Below are 15,007 nucleotides of genomic sequence, written 5' to 3' on the forward strand. Positions count from 1 at the left end.
GTGGCAGGACAGGTAGCTTTCATCCTTCTAAGTTGGGAACTGCTGATTGAGAGCCCAGTGTCCAAGTGTATTAGTTCTGGTTTAGGCACTTGGGCTTCAGGCCAGTTATTTTACATTAAGAAGGTTCGTGGTCTGCACTCTTGTGGGAGAAGAGGCTGGACTCTGCCCTTCTGAGCTGGGAATTTCTGGTTAAAGGTTTATAGTGCCTGAATATTTGAACTGTATCTTACTGAAATTGGTACACCTTGTTTGCTCTAGCATAGACTAGATCCAGGCCTGCTGAATCTAGCTTGTTTATATGCTTGTTGTTTGTTTGCTTGTTATTTCCCTGGAAGCTAATTCCACCTAATACGCAACTTCTCAGCGCTTCTGTGGATCAATAGTGATATCTGCATTGCTTACTGTACGTATTTCCTTGTTTCACTTGAAAGAAAGTTACTGTTTGTCGTTTTTGCATTTAGTTACTTGTAACACATTGCACTCAAGTTACCTGGCACTTGATCACTAAAGCAATTATATAAGTCAGCACTAAAAATTAAAAGCACTACACCCTCACTCCCCACTGGCCCTTGTTTTCAATTAAGGATTTCCCAATATTATTCTAGCATGTCCAAAGGTCAGTTGTCAATCTCCTCTCCGGTCCAGCTGGTGAATCTGGGAATCTTGAGGCAATGTTATAACTGCCTCATGTACACAGACAACCCTCTCCTCCTCCCACATAACACAAATACTTGCGAGAGATGCAGCTATTTAGCCAAACTGGAGGCTGAGCTCTCTCAACTCAGGACTGGCAAGACCAGACAGGAGGAGAAGGCAACTACACACACCACAAAACCAGCCTCACATAATGCTACCACTCCACTGAATCAAACACATAAACACACAAAGACATACTCGGAGGCTCTGAGTAAAAATTTACCTAAACAGCAGAGGCCTCCAAAGCAGACACCCAAACAACTGCTACCTCAAGACACCCCACAAGCAACACATAAACCACAAAAGCAGTGTGCAAAGCAGTCACAGCTCTTAAGGCCAAATACAACACTAAACATACTTGTCATAGGTGACTCCATAGTCAGACACACTGACGTCCTACTCACCAGGCTGAACAAGGAGAGGGTCACAGTAAGCTGCCTATCGGGCGCTAGAATCCGCCACATAACACAAGCACTCGGGTCACTCCACGGCAAGTACAAATATGACACAGTCATTGTCCATGCTGGTGTGAACGACATGAGACGTACCTCCCTGGACTACATGAAGAGAGACATAGAGGAGCTCTCTGATTATGTAGCCCAGGCAGGTATGACCCTAACCCTGAGCAGTATCCTTCCTTCACCAAGAATGATGCCACAATATAGAGACAAGATGATCAGCTTTAACAATTGGCTTAATGTCTGGTGTCATTCAAAGGGGATCCAGTGTCTGTCTGCCTGGGATTTCATGCTTGACAAGCCACACTGCTTCGCAAGGGACGGCTTGCACCTGTCACCCCTGGGATTCCGGATATTGGCTAAGGCTCTTGCCACCCCCATAGTGCCTTTTTTAGGCAAGGCTCAAATTCTAAACCTACCGCCCTAGAAAACAAAAATGGGAAGAAACTGAGGGTAATGCTGCTCAATGCCAGAAGTCTAAATCTCAAAATGCACGCACTCGAGGCCCTTCTCAGTATGGAGAACATCGATGTCTGTGCTGTAACTGAAACCTGGTTCAAGGCTCCTGAGAGCACCCCGGCACTATTAGGTTTTACCTCATATCATGCGTTCCGCCCCAAAACCCGGACCACACCACAAAAGGAGGGTGTATCCATATTCATAAAGGATACCCACACCTCCAGGTTGGTGGCAAAGCACGAAGCTTCGGAAACCATCCAGGTGCAACTAACCATAGGCAAAACTGCTCTACAAATTATAGCATGCTACAGGCCACCCTCTCAAACTCAGGAACCCCACACAGCCTTCCTGAAGACACTGGAGGGTATAAATGTATCTCTAAACACCATCATATTGGGTGACTTCAACTACCCGAATATAGACTGGGAACATTACTCAAGCCCTAACTTTCTAGCCCAACGGTTCCTGGAGTTCATAAATTCAAATGCCATGGAACAGCTAGTCACTGTTCCCACGAGAGAAGAAAATATACTAGATCTCATTGTCACAAACATGGGGACAAAATGCTCCACACCAGAAGTATATCCCTCATTGGTGAGATCTGATCATAAACTAATCTCACTGGAAATCCACATCCCGCCCCACCCCAAACAAAAAAGACCATAGTGAAGAACTTCTCTAAAGCAAACTTCACACTACTCAAGACTGGTGTGGTATCCTTCAACGCCCCTGAGCCAGTGGAAACCACAACCCAAGCTGCGGAAGCCCTTACAAATGCCTTCTATGAACACCTCCAGGACTGCATGGATCAGGCAATCCCAAATAAAACCAAGACTCTTTCCACAAAGGGCAAACGTCCAGTCTGGTGGACCCCAGCCATTAACAAACTTTACAATAAGAGGAGAAAGCTATTACATGATAGAACAAAATCCATAAAAGGGAAGTCACCCCTGATCATTATTAGTAAAAAAATACGAGCACTCATAAAATCAACTAAGGCCAATTTTGTGAGAAAAATTGCCATGGATTCAAAGGACAATCATAAGGCCTTTTTCAGCTATGTTAGGAACCTGGGTGGAAACTCCCAGATATGCTCAGAATTAGTCCAAAATCATACAAAAATCACGAAACCCACAGACATTGCCAACATACTGGCAGACAGGTTCAGTGCAAACTTTACCCCCCTCTCCCCCCCTAAAGGAGAGATAACTATCCCAGCCGAGTGTAGCCTCCCGGACATCTCAAATGCACAGGTGAAAGCTGCTCTCTCTAAAGCTAAAAACACAGCATCAATGGGACTGGATGGTGTCCCCGGCTGTGTGCTACACGAGCTAAATGAGGAATTAAACCCGCACATAAGGCAGCTGTTTAATCTCAGCCTTACCACAGGATACGTGCCCAAGGAGTGGCGTACGGCAACTGTGGTCCCACTCCACAAAGGCGGCACCTCTACGGACCCTGGTAATTACCGCCCCATAAGCTTAACAAGTCTAGTCTGCAAAGCTATGGAGAGGATCATAATGGAGCTCATAAACAAAGATATAGGGGACTTGCAGACATTGGACCCGACCCAGTTTGGCTTTGTCAAGGGAAGATCATGCCTTTTGAACTTGGTCGACTTCTTCGAAACAGTCACCAAGGCCATTGATGAGGGAAAGGCAGTCCATACAGCCTACCTTGACCTTGCAAAGGCTTTCGACACAATACCCCACTCGGGTATTGTAGAAAAACTTACCAGCTTAAATGTAAACCCATATGTCACAAGATGGGTTGCAAACTGGCTTAAGGACAGAACCACAGGGTTAGCGTTGCTGGCGCTATGTCAGACTCCAAGCCGGTCACAAGTGGTGTCCCACAGGGCTCGGTCCTTGGCCCCCTATTGTTTGGCATCTACTTCTCAGAAGTACAGGCCAACATGGGAGGACTTTGGCTGACAAAGTTTGCAGACGACTGCAAACTGGGCGCCATAGTGGAAAGTGCATCGGACACGGATATCCTTCAGAAGGGACTCACGGAAACAGATAGCTGGTGCCAGAGCCATGGCCTGAAGTTAAATGCCAAAAAATGTATAGTCATACCCTTCGGGAAAAACAAGGTAACCCCAAGCTACCATATAGGTGGCAATCCACTAAGCACAGAAGAGGTTATCAGGGACCTGGGGACCCAGGTTGACAGTGGCCTTTCTTTTGACACTCACGTTGCTAAAGTGGTTAGAAAGACCTTCTACATTGCCCACCTGATCATGAAGGGATTCACATCCAGATCTAGTGAGGTCATTGTTCCCCTGTACTCTTCACTTATCAGACCAATGATCGAGTACAATGCCCCATTCGGGATGTATCTCACCCGACATCTGCAGCAATTGGAGAGACCCCAAAAGTTCCTCACCAAAAGGATAAAGGGACTCCAAAATCTGTCATATGCTGCCAGATTGAAGAAACTCCAGCTCTATTCAGTGGCATACCGTCTGCTCAGAGGTGACATGTGCCTGACATACAAGGCCATGTCCAACCCGGAATTAATGGACATGCTCCACCTCAAAAAATCCAAAACCACTAGAGCAAGCGACTTAAACCTTAGCACGGATATAAATAGGGCGTGCTGGAGGGATAGATTTATCACTCAGAGACTCCCTATGCTGTGGAATAAAATCCCAGTCCATGTGAGGCAGAGCACCTCGCTGACTCTGTTCAAGAGAAATCAAGACCTGTGGATGGGAGATCGTAGGTTTACCCCGGGAATCATCTCTGTGTCACTGCTGGACAGAGGCACAACAAACTAATGGGCACAGTATTTTTTCATAAAAGGGGTGGCGTAAGCCACAAAAATTTGGGCTAGGCTTATAAATGCCTTAGGGCAGATAGCCTAGTATAAACCTATGAACCTATGAACCTATATATATATATATATATATATATATATATATATATATATATATATATATATGTTTGTGACTGTAAAGTATAGCAAAGGAAGTACACTCTTGCAATAGACAGACAAACAAATTTGGCAAAAAAAAATTTTCTTTTGGAAGCCTTTCAAGTCTGATTAAGCATTTCTTAGCCTCTTCTGAAAACATGAACTACTTGGGATGGACTCAGTAACCACATCTGAGGAAAATGGTTTTATCTATGGAACAGTGCTAATCTCCTGAGGTTTCTGTGTACATGTGGAAAGGGGGGTTTATAACTTTCAATTGTTATTGCCATGCAGTAAACATACATACTTTGTCTTTAACAATTTCCATTCATGTCAACATTACATAAATTGCTCAGTTCTTGACTTCTTTTAAACCTCGCTTCTCCTCCTCCTGAGCATTACTCTGCATGTAATATTCTCCAAAATTCCATTTTTTTTTCTTTGGAGTTTGCTCCCTCCTCTTTTCAAAAAAATCCACCTCCAGTTCTTTTAGCTCCTTCTCATTATTCAGTACTTCATATATATTTGGTTTAAAATCTGATTTACATTTTTGATTTTTTTTTTTTCAGCAGCAGACAGCATTAAATCTAGTAAGGCTTTGCTATGTCTAGGAAATACAGGTCCTATATCTTCTCACAAAAGAATAATTTCCTCAGTTAAAACCATGTGTTCCCCCAAAATTTCCATCAAACTACTCTGCCAACTCATTATATTCACACACACCAAAAAAATTTTCCTAATTGCCTCTCTCTTCCCCATCACATCTCAAGCATTTGCTATCTACCTAGGAGTAAATCATCTGAAGTCCAGTTGGAGTATAAAAGAGTAATAAAAACACTTTCATGCAAAAATACTAAACCTGCTTGAGTTTGCTGCACATCCGGGAACCTTACAGATTTCTTCCCAAAGATCCTTTGTAAATTGCATTATCATTCTCTTTTCCCAATATTATCTAACCTCCTCAGATTGATTCTTACAGTTTTTATGCAATATGTTATACCCTTTACTGGGTCTATATTAATTTGTCAAAAACTAATTCCAGCAGATGGCCATTCATTGAACACAAACTTAAATGAACGTTTTTCTATAGGAAGGGAGTTAGTTGGCCAGCATTAGGAAAGTTGCCCTTTTCTCCACTGCAGTGCAATCTCGAAGTTGGCATATATATATAAGTACGGGGGGTGGGAGGCACAGCCCCTCACACTGGGGTGGGGGGCATAGCCCCCCACCTTGGTGGGTTTGATATAATGTAGTTTGTGTTTTGGCCAGTGTAGGGACAAGTAATTTCTTTCCCTTAAAAAATAAGTTCACTGAAGTGAATATTTGATGAATGGCCATTTGCTGGTTTGTGTTCGATAAATATCTGTTCACTGGAATTAGTTTTTGATAAATTAATATAGACCCCCCCCACTACATAGCTCTTTATTAACAGCTACTTCTCTTCCATACTCAACTAACAACTCTATCAGAGCTTTTTTTTCCACTTAGCATTCACCTATCCCTTTCTCTTTGCCTATACTGTTATCAGTCAGTGATACCAAACGTAGTCTATAACCTGTAGTTCAAACTTCTGCTTAACCTCATCACACTATATGACCATTCCCTCTTGACTTCATGTGGAAAGGATTTCTGTTCTTTTTCTAAACACCTTTACTAAATTCACACATTGAAAAATGACATGGAGACGCATACTGCTCCAGAAAAAAAGCATATAATTTTAAGCATTTTTCATTAACTTCATGCATTATACCTATTCATTTTCATCTTTAACAATCATTCACTCCAACATTGCATACATTGCTCAAATCTTGAATCTCCTTAAATTTCACTCCTACTGAACACTATTTTTCATGACTATTCCTACAAATGCCATTTATCTATATGTAATTTGTTCCCTCACTTTTCTAAAAATCCCATCTCCAGTTTATTTACCTTCTTGACAATATTCAATACTTTAGTTGTGCTTAATTTAGATTTTTATTTCCATTTTTGGCAACAAATAACATTAATCTTTGCAAGGTTTTATTACATTTAGGCAAGTCAGGTCTTATATCCCAGCTCAAAATAATAATTTCCTTAGTTACTATCATTTGCTCCTTCAACATTTTTGACAAAGTATTTTGTAGGAAATTTATAAAACCTATCAACTCTTCAAATGCCCCAAAACAGGTTCTCAATTTCCACTCTCTTTTTCATCACATCTACAGCAATTGCCATCTGCCTGAGGAAAAATTCTCTGAGTCAACTCTGGGTGTAAAAATACTTATGCAAACACTCATGCAAAACTCCTAAACCCTCTAGACTTTGTTGCCCACTTGGGAGCCATACAGATGTGTTCCTCTGATCCTTTGTAAATTACTTTTCCAGTCTCTCTTCCCAATCTTTTCTTACCTCATCTCATTGATTATTATCATTATTGTGCAATATTTTATATATCCTACTGATTATTGCTTTTTTCCTAAATGTTTTTATTCGTTTTAGAACACAATAACTTAACAGTATAGTAACAAGAAAAAACAAATGAACTATATAGAATATCCGTAACAACTAAAAAAAAACAATATACACAGGAGAACACTTAATATTTCTCTAACAGATGGGACAATTTTGTCAAAGCAATTAAATGAAGGGTTTTGTCCTTGCTTTTATAGTAGCAATCTCATTCTTACAAATGTATTTCACAAGATGAATAAACTCAACTTTATAGACAGAAGTAGATTGGCATTTCTAATTTGTAGTAACAATTTTCCTTGCTATAGAGAGGATAGACTATAGGAAAAATGTTTGGTTTTAGGAATGACTTTAAGAACAGAAACATTGAAAAGGATAAGGGAGTCAGAAATTGCAGAGTTGTCATTCCATAGAGCTTTACCAAGATATTTAAAGTCTAACCTAAATGGGGAAATTATTTTGTAATTAACAATATATGTATCCAGTCAGCATCAGGGTGTCCACATCTCCAGCATTTCATTTCATCTTTCTTGTACATTATTGCTAGTCTATGTGGAGTGAAAAATACATCTACTTAAAAATGTCCATGTGTACACATGCCAATACAGGGAAGATGTGGGTTCCTTTACCGACTGTAAACAAAGTTTTTTTTTATCTTTTTCTGAAAATACTTGTCTATTAACTTCACTTGAATAATTCCAAAAAGAAACATCTGTTTTGCTAAAATCATTTCTGAGAATTTTATAAATAACAGATATGTATGAAGTATTCTTGGGTGAGCTATTAATAATTGTTGAGATAAAATCCAAGATTTTTAAGTTATTCTTATTGCATGCCTCTAATAAGAGTTTGAGCTTAGTTTGGATAAAATCCTTATAAGTTTGGATGTCCAGCCAATTGCAATTTTGCAAACTATATCTGCTGATCAAATACTCTGCAGAACTTATTTTATTAGCTAAGAGAAATTGATTCCAGTATAATATGTCACCCTTCTTAAATTCTTTTTCTGAGTATCAAAAGATATCAAACATTCATTTGTATAAGCAAAAGGAAACATAGTTATTAATAAATTCTTAATTAATTGATTAGAAAACATAAACTTTTTAAACAGCAGCAATATTTGGTTTATAAGAGGTGTGAGAAAAAGTTTTGACCTTTCACATTGAATGTATATTTTTAAAATCCATATAAAGGTGCTTGTATGTATTTGAGTATATGGTTCAAGCAAGGTCCTATTACTATTAAGAAGTAAGGTCTAATGTATTGATTTCGAATATGATGTATAAGAAGTATTATTCTAAAGCAATGCTATGTTAATAAATGCAGAGTTTAAATAAAAATCAATATTTAGAAACCCTATACCTCCTTCATCTCAACTTGTGTTCTGTCAGAGAAGATAAATTCTTGTTTTCTGGGATACCAAAGGAAGTTAAGTAAAAAGTTATTAATTTTCTGTTTAGTTTTGACAGGGGGGGGGGATTATTAGAGCTTGGCCAATGAATAAGATTTTAGGTAACAGTCTCATTTTGATTAAAGTTAGTCTGTCTTCAAATGTGAAAAAGAGTCAGTTCCAACTGTCTATTAGACTACTAACTGAGTTTATAAGTTGTTGGTATTTAGATGTGAATTATTTTTTTATAATTAGATTCAATAATGATACCTAGATATTTAATATGCGTGCCCTCCCAGTTTATGTCTCTTTTTGATCTAAGTTTCATTGTAACATTTTTATTCACTAGTTTTGTTGTGATTGAATTTTAGACCAGATATGTTTGCAAAGAAGTCTAGATTATGTAATTGGTGATCTACTAAACTTTCAATATCATTAGAAGTTATTAGTAGGTCATCAGCAAATAGTTGTATATTGGGAGATAATTTGCCTGATGCTTTATATCCTTTAATGCTGCCATTATTTCTAACATAATTTGCAAGAGGCTCAATAGCCAGGGCAAAGAGTAATGGGGAGAGGGGGTACCCCTGTTTAATATCTCTTAATATTTTGAATGGGCTAGATAGATAAGATCCAATCTTTGCATAGGCTATGGACTTTTCATATAGTTTTTTAATTAATCCTATAAAGTTTGGGGAGAAATTTTATTTTTGCAGAGCTTTAAACAGATATGGCCAACTTAGGGAGTCAAACGCTTTATCTATATCAAAGCTTAAAATAGAAAGCTTGTTTTTTTCTTGTTTGCTAAGTCTATTAAGAACAGTAATCTAATTGCATTGTCTTGTACCTTTCTGTTGTTGATAAACCCGGTTTGGTCTCCATTAATTAATATTGAAAGAGTATTATTTAATCTGTCTGCTTAGAAAGACATGAAAATCTTGTAGGCAATGTTAAGCAAAGAGATTGGCCTGTGCCGTGTGCAAAGGTTGGGCTCTTTATTTGGTTTTAAGATGGGAGAGATGATAGAATATTTCCATGAGGGAGGGATGTTTGCTGTAGTTTTAACTTCTTGGAATACATTGAGTAAGATTTTCAAGATATTATCAGGTTAAGAGTTTATAAAATTCCAGAATTAGACCATCCAGCCCTGGTGCCTTTTTTGTCTTAAGATTTTTTATTTGTTCCTTTAATTCTTTAAAGGAAAGGGGGTTATCTATGTTATTAGTATTGTGTTTGGATACTTTCTTTTGAATATTATTAGCAAGTTGTCTATACTTTTCTTATCACTTGTAGATGAGTTATTATTAATATTCTTGTAATGGTTTTAAAAACATAAGATATTCTTAGATCTGTAACTTTGATAGTCTGATTATTTTTAGTCTATGTTATTTCTTTTATATGACTTTTCTCATTTAAATATTTAGATCTAATTGCAATCCTGTGCATACTCTTGGGATTAAATGAGTAGGATTGTAATCAGATTTTTTCAAGATTTATTGATAATTTATGCTGCATGATATCCTGATATTCCTTGTTCAGTTTACATATGTCAGTAATGCAAATTTGTCATTTGATGCAAGTTTTAGTTTTAGTTTTAGTTCATCAATTTCTTTTTGTATGTCTACCAGTTTTTTATCCCAACCACTCTTTCCTTTTATTTATATATCAACTTTTGACTTTACCATGTAAGACTACCTTTAAAGCATCCCATAGGATAATATCTGAAATCTCTCCATTATTATTGGCGTCTATGTAAAGCTTTACTTCATCTAGAAACCTTTCTTTAAATCTGTGTACTGTTACTAGTTAAGCAGGTAGTCTTTGGCAGAAGTTTAAGAGGTAAATATTAAGTATTACACTGAAGGTGATAGGATTGTGGTCAGTCAAAGGGCATGATGTCAGCATTAAATTATCAGTTTTGGCCAGTAAAGAACTGGCCACAAAAACTTTGTCTATGTTAGTCTGTGTGCCAAATCTGTAAGAATAGTGAGAATACTTCAGGGAGGATAATATTTTTATACCATCAATGCCAATTAGGTTTCTGTCTTTTATGTAGTTTTTCAAGTTCTTTGCAACTGGGGGACATCATGAAGGGCTTAGAGCTTGTTGCATCAGTGGAGGACAAGATACAATTAAAATCACCTGCTAATAGTAAATCACCTTTAGACTTTAATGTTATGGCCCCAAAATGTTTTTTCACAGTTTTAGTCCTAACACCCAGTATCCAGTAGATATCCAAAAATGTACATGTTTTTATCTAGTATAACTAAAGTGAGCATACCTTCATTGCTTGAGTACGAATTAGCTATTTCTGGAATTCTCATTGATTTTCTGAGTAAAATTAGGACACCTCTTCTTTTGTGGTTGTAGTTTGAACTTACCAAAATCTTATAATCCTGTATGGTTAATTTGTTTAGATCTTCTGTTATTAAGTGGGATTCCTGAATGAATGCCAAATCTGCTTTATGGTGGATTAAATATTTGTTGACAGAAGTAGTCCTTTTCATGGGGTTGTTCAACCCACTGACATTAACAGATATAATGTTAAATATTATCATTTGATGGAGACTATTATAAGTAAAATTGAAAACTGTTTTCTTTGATTCATTATGACAAATATTATCCCTTTTTAAATGGCAGTTTCTATTCTAGAAGCAACTAAAAACTCACCCAGAGCTGCTCTTTCACATATTCCATTCTCTTTGCCTATACTCTTACAAATCCTTGATAAGGAAGACAATTTCTAACCTGAATTCCAGACTTCCAAATGGCCTTATCCCACTCTTTTACCTTTCCTTCCTTAAAACGCAAGAAACGGAGAGATAACAGACCAAGGACTGTATAAAAATAATAATTTATTAAGCACTTTCGTCTCATGAAAATGGGAGACTTCAGAACAAAACCAAATACTATATCCAACATTTAAATAATATCTAAACATCAATGATTGGTTAATTACTTAAATACACCACTCCTACCTCCTCCTATACTAAAATTAACCCTGTATTTAATGTAGAAACTAGTAGGTTCTTTTTGCAAAAGAACATGCTAAAACAGTTAAATACTTATGCAAAGATGTCAACTTCCAGTGCATGTATGTATGCGCACATTAATACCCATTCTCATATATACATGCGTGCACCCAGGTGTATTCTCACTAATACATGTTAAAAACAAAGTTAACCACAAAAGATTCCACATAAAACAATGCTGACCCGTGTGTGTGTAGCAACAATACACCTGTTTAAGCCTCTAAAAAACAAAGAAAAAGGTGGACTCTGTACAAATTAACTTAGCTTGGAAACATTTCAAAACTTCAATGATAAACAGAGATCTCTGAAACGTGTATAGAATCTTTTCTAAAACAATATTACATAAAATACTCTTGTCTTGTACATAGATATTGGTATGACCAAGTTATTCGCTAAACCCAGCTCAAGTTTTTGCAAAAATAATTCTACAAAAGGAATGCAGCTTTTAATTTTAAAACACTGCTGATAGATAGACTGTCATTAAGACATTACTGTTGTGGTTCTAAACTAGTGGTATACCTAGCTTTATGTCACTCCTGTGTTTCTATATTGGAAAAACAAAGCAAAGTCTCAGAGACAAAGAATTTACCAACATCATCATGATATAGATGAAAAGGACCTAAGGAACGCCATCTTTAGATACATTAATGTACACAATGACCATAATTTTAAGTTTCTTGCCATTGACCATGTAGAGCTGTGACAAAGAGGGGGATCTACTGATGACCTCCTAGAATTTAAAGAATTGCAATGGCAACTTAGAACTGATGCCACTACATTTCTAGGTCTTAAGATAAGCATCCTTGAGGTCCAGGGATACTAAGAAAGCCTGGGGAAGAAGAACAGGGAACATGGTTTGAAGGGGTAACATCCAAAAGTAAGGGACCTTCAGAAAGGTGCTGCACTGAGAAAGATCCAAAATGGGTCTCCAGGTGCCTTCCTTCCTGGGAACCAAAAACATCCTGGAATAAAACCCCTTCTCTTCCTGGCCAGGGGGCACAACTCAAATGGTACTGTGTCCCAAAAGGCCCTGAAGCAGTTCTGTCAAGAAAGGAAGCTATTCCTGAGGAGGTTGAGGGATGGCCAGAAAAGAAGAAGAATGGATTTCCAAACCATGAAGTGTCCCTGGCGAATGATGGGCAAAACCCAAGAGTCTTAAGTAACCGTTAACCAATTGGGAAGGGACAGGGAAAGACAAAGGGACAAGGGAACCTGACCCAAGGAAAGAGGAAGCAAACTGTCATACAGAACCTGGTTTGTCTTGAAAAGGAGGCTTCTGAGAAGCAAGAGTCTGAGTAGACTTAGAATGAAGTACATGGATAGAACCCTTCTTACCTTTAGGAGGAGGACAAAGCTGTCTGCATGCAAAAGCAGATTTGGATGGAAAATTCCCCTGGAACTTAGGGATAGGAGAGACAAAAATATGTTTCAAATCCTGCAAGACCTTGCTTTTATCCTGGAGGGACTTAAAAAGCTCAGCAACAGCAGCAAAAAGGTTCTTATTATCAAGAGAAGCATCAAGTACTGAAAGCTTTATAAAAGTAGTAAACAAGAAATACAACCTCTTAATAACATACCGTAAAATGACTATGCATATAGAGTATGATGGAGGGAGAGTAATACAAGTGATGAGATACTTAGCTAAGTGCCTTACTATACTGTCATACTTTGAGACATCAGAAGTCATGTCTAGAATCCTAAGCAGCACCTTCCCTTATGGTAGGTAGTAGACAGATATCATAACATATCATATAGGAAGGCCCTGGAAAACTCAGAGTTGTTCTGAGAATGGCTTAACTTGAAATGCCTTATAAATGTAGCGATGGATTATAGCGTCCACCGATCCAGGAAATTATAGACCCATCAGCCTAACTAGCCTGATCTGCAAGGCCATGGAGTAGATTGTCATGGACCTCATTAACAAGGACATTGGCAACCTTCAGACACTTGATCCCACACAGTTTGGTTTCATCAAGGGGAGGTCATGACTTCTTTGAGACAGTCACCAAGGCCATGGACAAGGGGAAGACAGTGCACACCACCTACCTTGACCTGGTCAAAGCCTTCGATATTATTCCCCACTCAGGTATAATATATAAACTATCTCAACTAGGCATCAATCCATATGTTACCAGATGGGTAGCAAACTGACTCACTGATAGAACCCACCTTGTCAAAAAAGGGGAAGTCACCTCAAACAGTAGATCCGTAATGAGCAGTGTACCCCAGGGATCGGACTTGGGGGCTCTGCTGATTGGAATATACTTTTCTGAGGTGCAGGTCAAAACCAGTGGGATATGGCTGACCAAGTTTGCAGATGACTGCAAGCTGAGTGCTGTCATCAATTCCCCTAGTGATGTGGACATCCTCCAAGAAGGTCTCACCCAAACAAATGACTGGCGCCAGAAACATGGCCACAGACTGAATGCCAAAAAATGCATCATCATCCCCTTTGGGAAGAGTGGCTTCCGCACAAATTATCACATTGATAATAAGGTCCTAAGCAGGCAATCAGTCGTGAAAGACTTGGGCACCCAGGTTGATAGCAAACTGACTTTTGACCACCATATTGCCTCCATAGTACGGAAAGCTTTCTACATGGCCAACCTCATTAGTAAGGGTATCTCATCCAGGGACAAGGTGATCATAACATGTCTGTATTTTTCCCCTTATAAGACCTATTATTGAGTACAATGCCCCTTTCGGCACGTACCTCACAAAACACATGCAGCAGCTGGAGAGACCACAGATGTTCCTCACCAGGAGAATCCGGGGCCTCAAACATCTACCCTACACAGATAGGCTAAAGGCCCTGTCCCTCTACTCAGTCTTCTATAGAATCCTCAGAGGTGACCTCTGTCTGGCATACAAAGCAATCTCAGACCCCGCCCTGATGGGACTGGCGCATATCCACAAGTCATGCTCGACTCAAGTAACCCATACCCGTGACCTCAACCTGGTCTGTGACATCAATAGGACTTGTTGGCAGGACAGATTTGTGTCCCAGAGACTCCCCGTTTTATGGAACAGACTCCCTCTCAACATCAAATAGAGTACCTCATTAATCCTTTTTAAGTGTAACCTGGATAACTGGATGGGGAACAAACAATACACCCCTGGGATTCCACCTGTGTCCCTGCTGGATAGTGGCATAGGGTGCTGACTTGTTGGAACATGGGCTAAATTCTTGGCTAGGCTTGTAAGGGCCTCAGGGCCAATAGCCTAGTAACTTCCTATGATCCTAAGTAGCAACTTTACAAATATTTTGCACTAATGCAACACCATATAAGATGAATAAATAACTGCTGATCTAGAAGAAAAAGACTTCACCATCATTTACAATGTTCTGTCATGGGCATCATCACAAAAGGAAGTACAACTGCCAAGATATTTGGATACAGTCTGTTTGCTACCTGTCTTATCTATTTTCTTTTTAGCAAAATAAGTAAACAACCTATTTTCATTTAAAATGTGTACTTTTTGTTTTATTTTCTTCTTTTAAACAAAAATAGGTGGGGGGCTGTGCCCCCCCCCCAACTATATATATATATATCAACTCCAGGGTCGCACTACATTGGGGAGGGGGACAAATCCCAGTTTTA

General features: G+C 38.7%; 2 protein-coding genes across 2 annotated transcripts in view; one reads left to right on the forward strand and one right to left on the reverse strand.

The window, feature by feature from the left end:
• The window catches only part of FBXL13 (F-box and leucine rich repeat protein 13), a 2,081,262-nt gene that overhangs the window by 888,333 nt on the left and 1,177,922 nt on the right, over nucleotides 1-15,007 (reverse strand). The gene's annotated exons all lie outside the window — the stretch shown is intronic.
• Nucleotides 1-15,007, forward strand: part of LRRC17 (leucine rich repeat containing 17) — a 514,106-nt gene that overhangs the window by 255,108 nt on the left and 243,991 nt on the right. The window lies entirely within an intron of this gene.

Source organism: Protopterus annectens, chromosome 11.part0 (assembly GCF_019279795.1).
Source record: "Protopterus annectens isolate FY-2018-M chromosome 11.part0, PAN1.0, whole genome shotgun sequence".
NCBI classification, from domain to species: Eukaryota; Metazoa; Chordata; order Ceratodontiformes; family Protopteridae; genus Protopterus; species Protopterus annectens.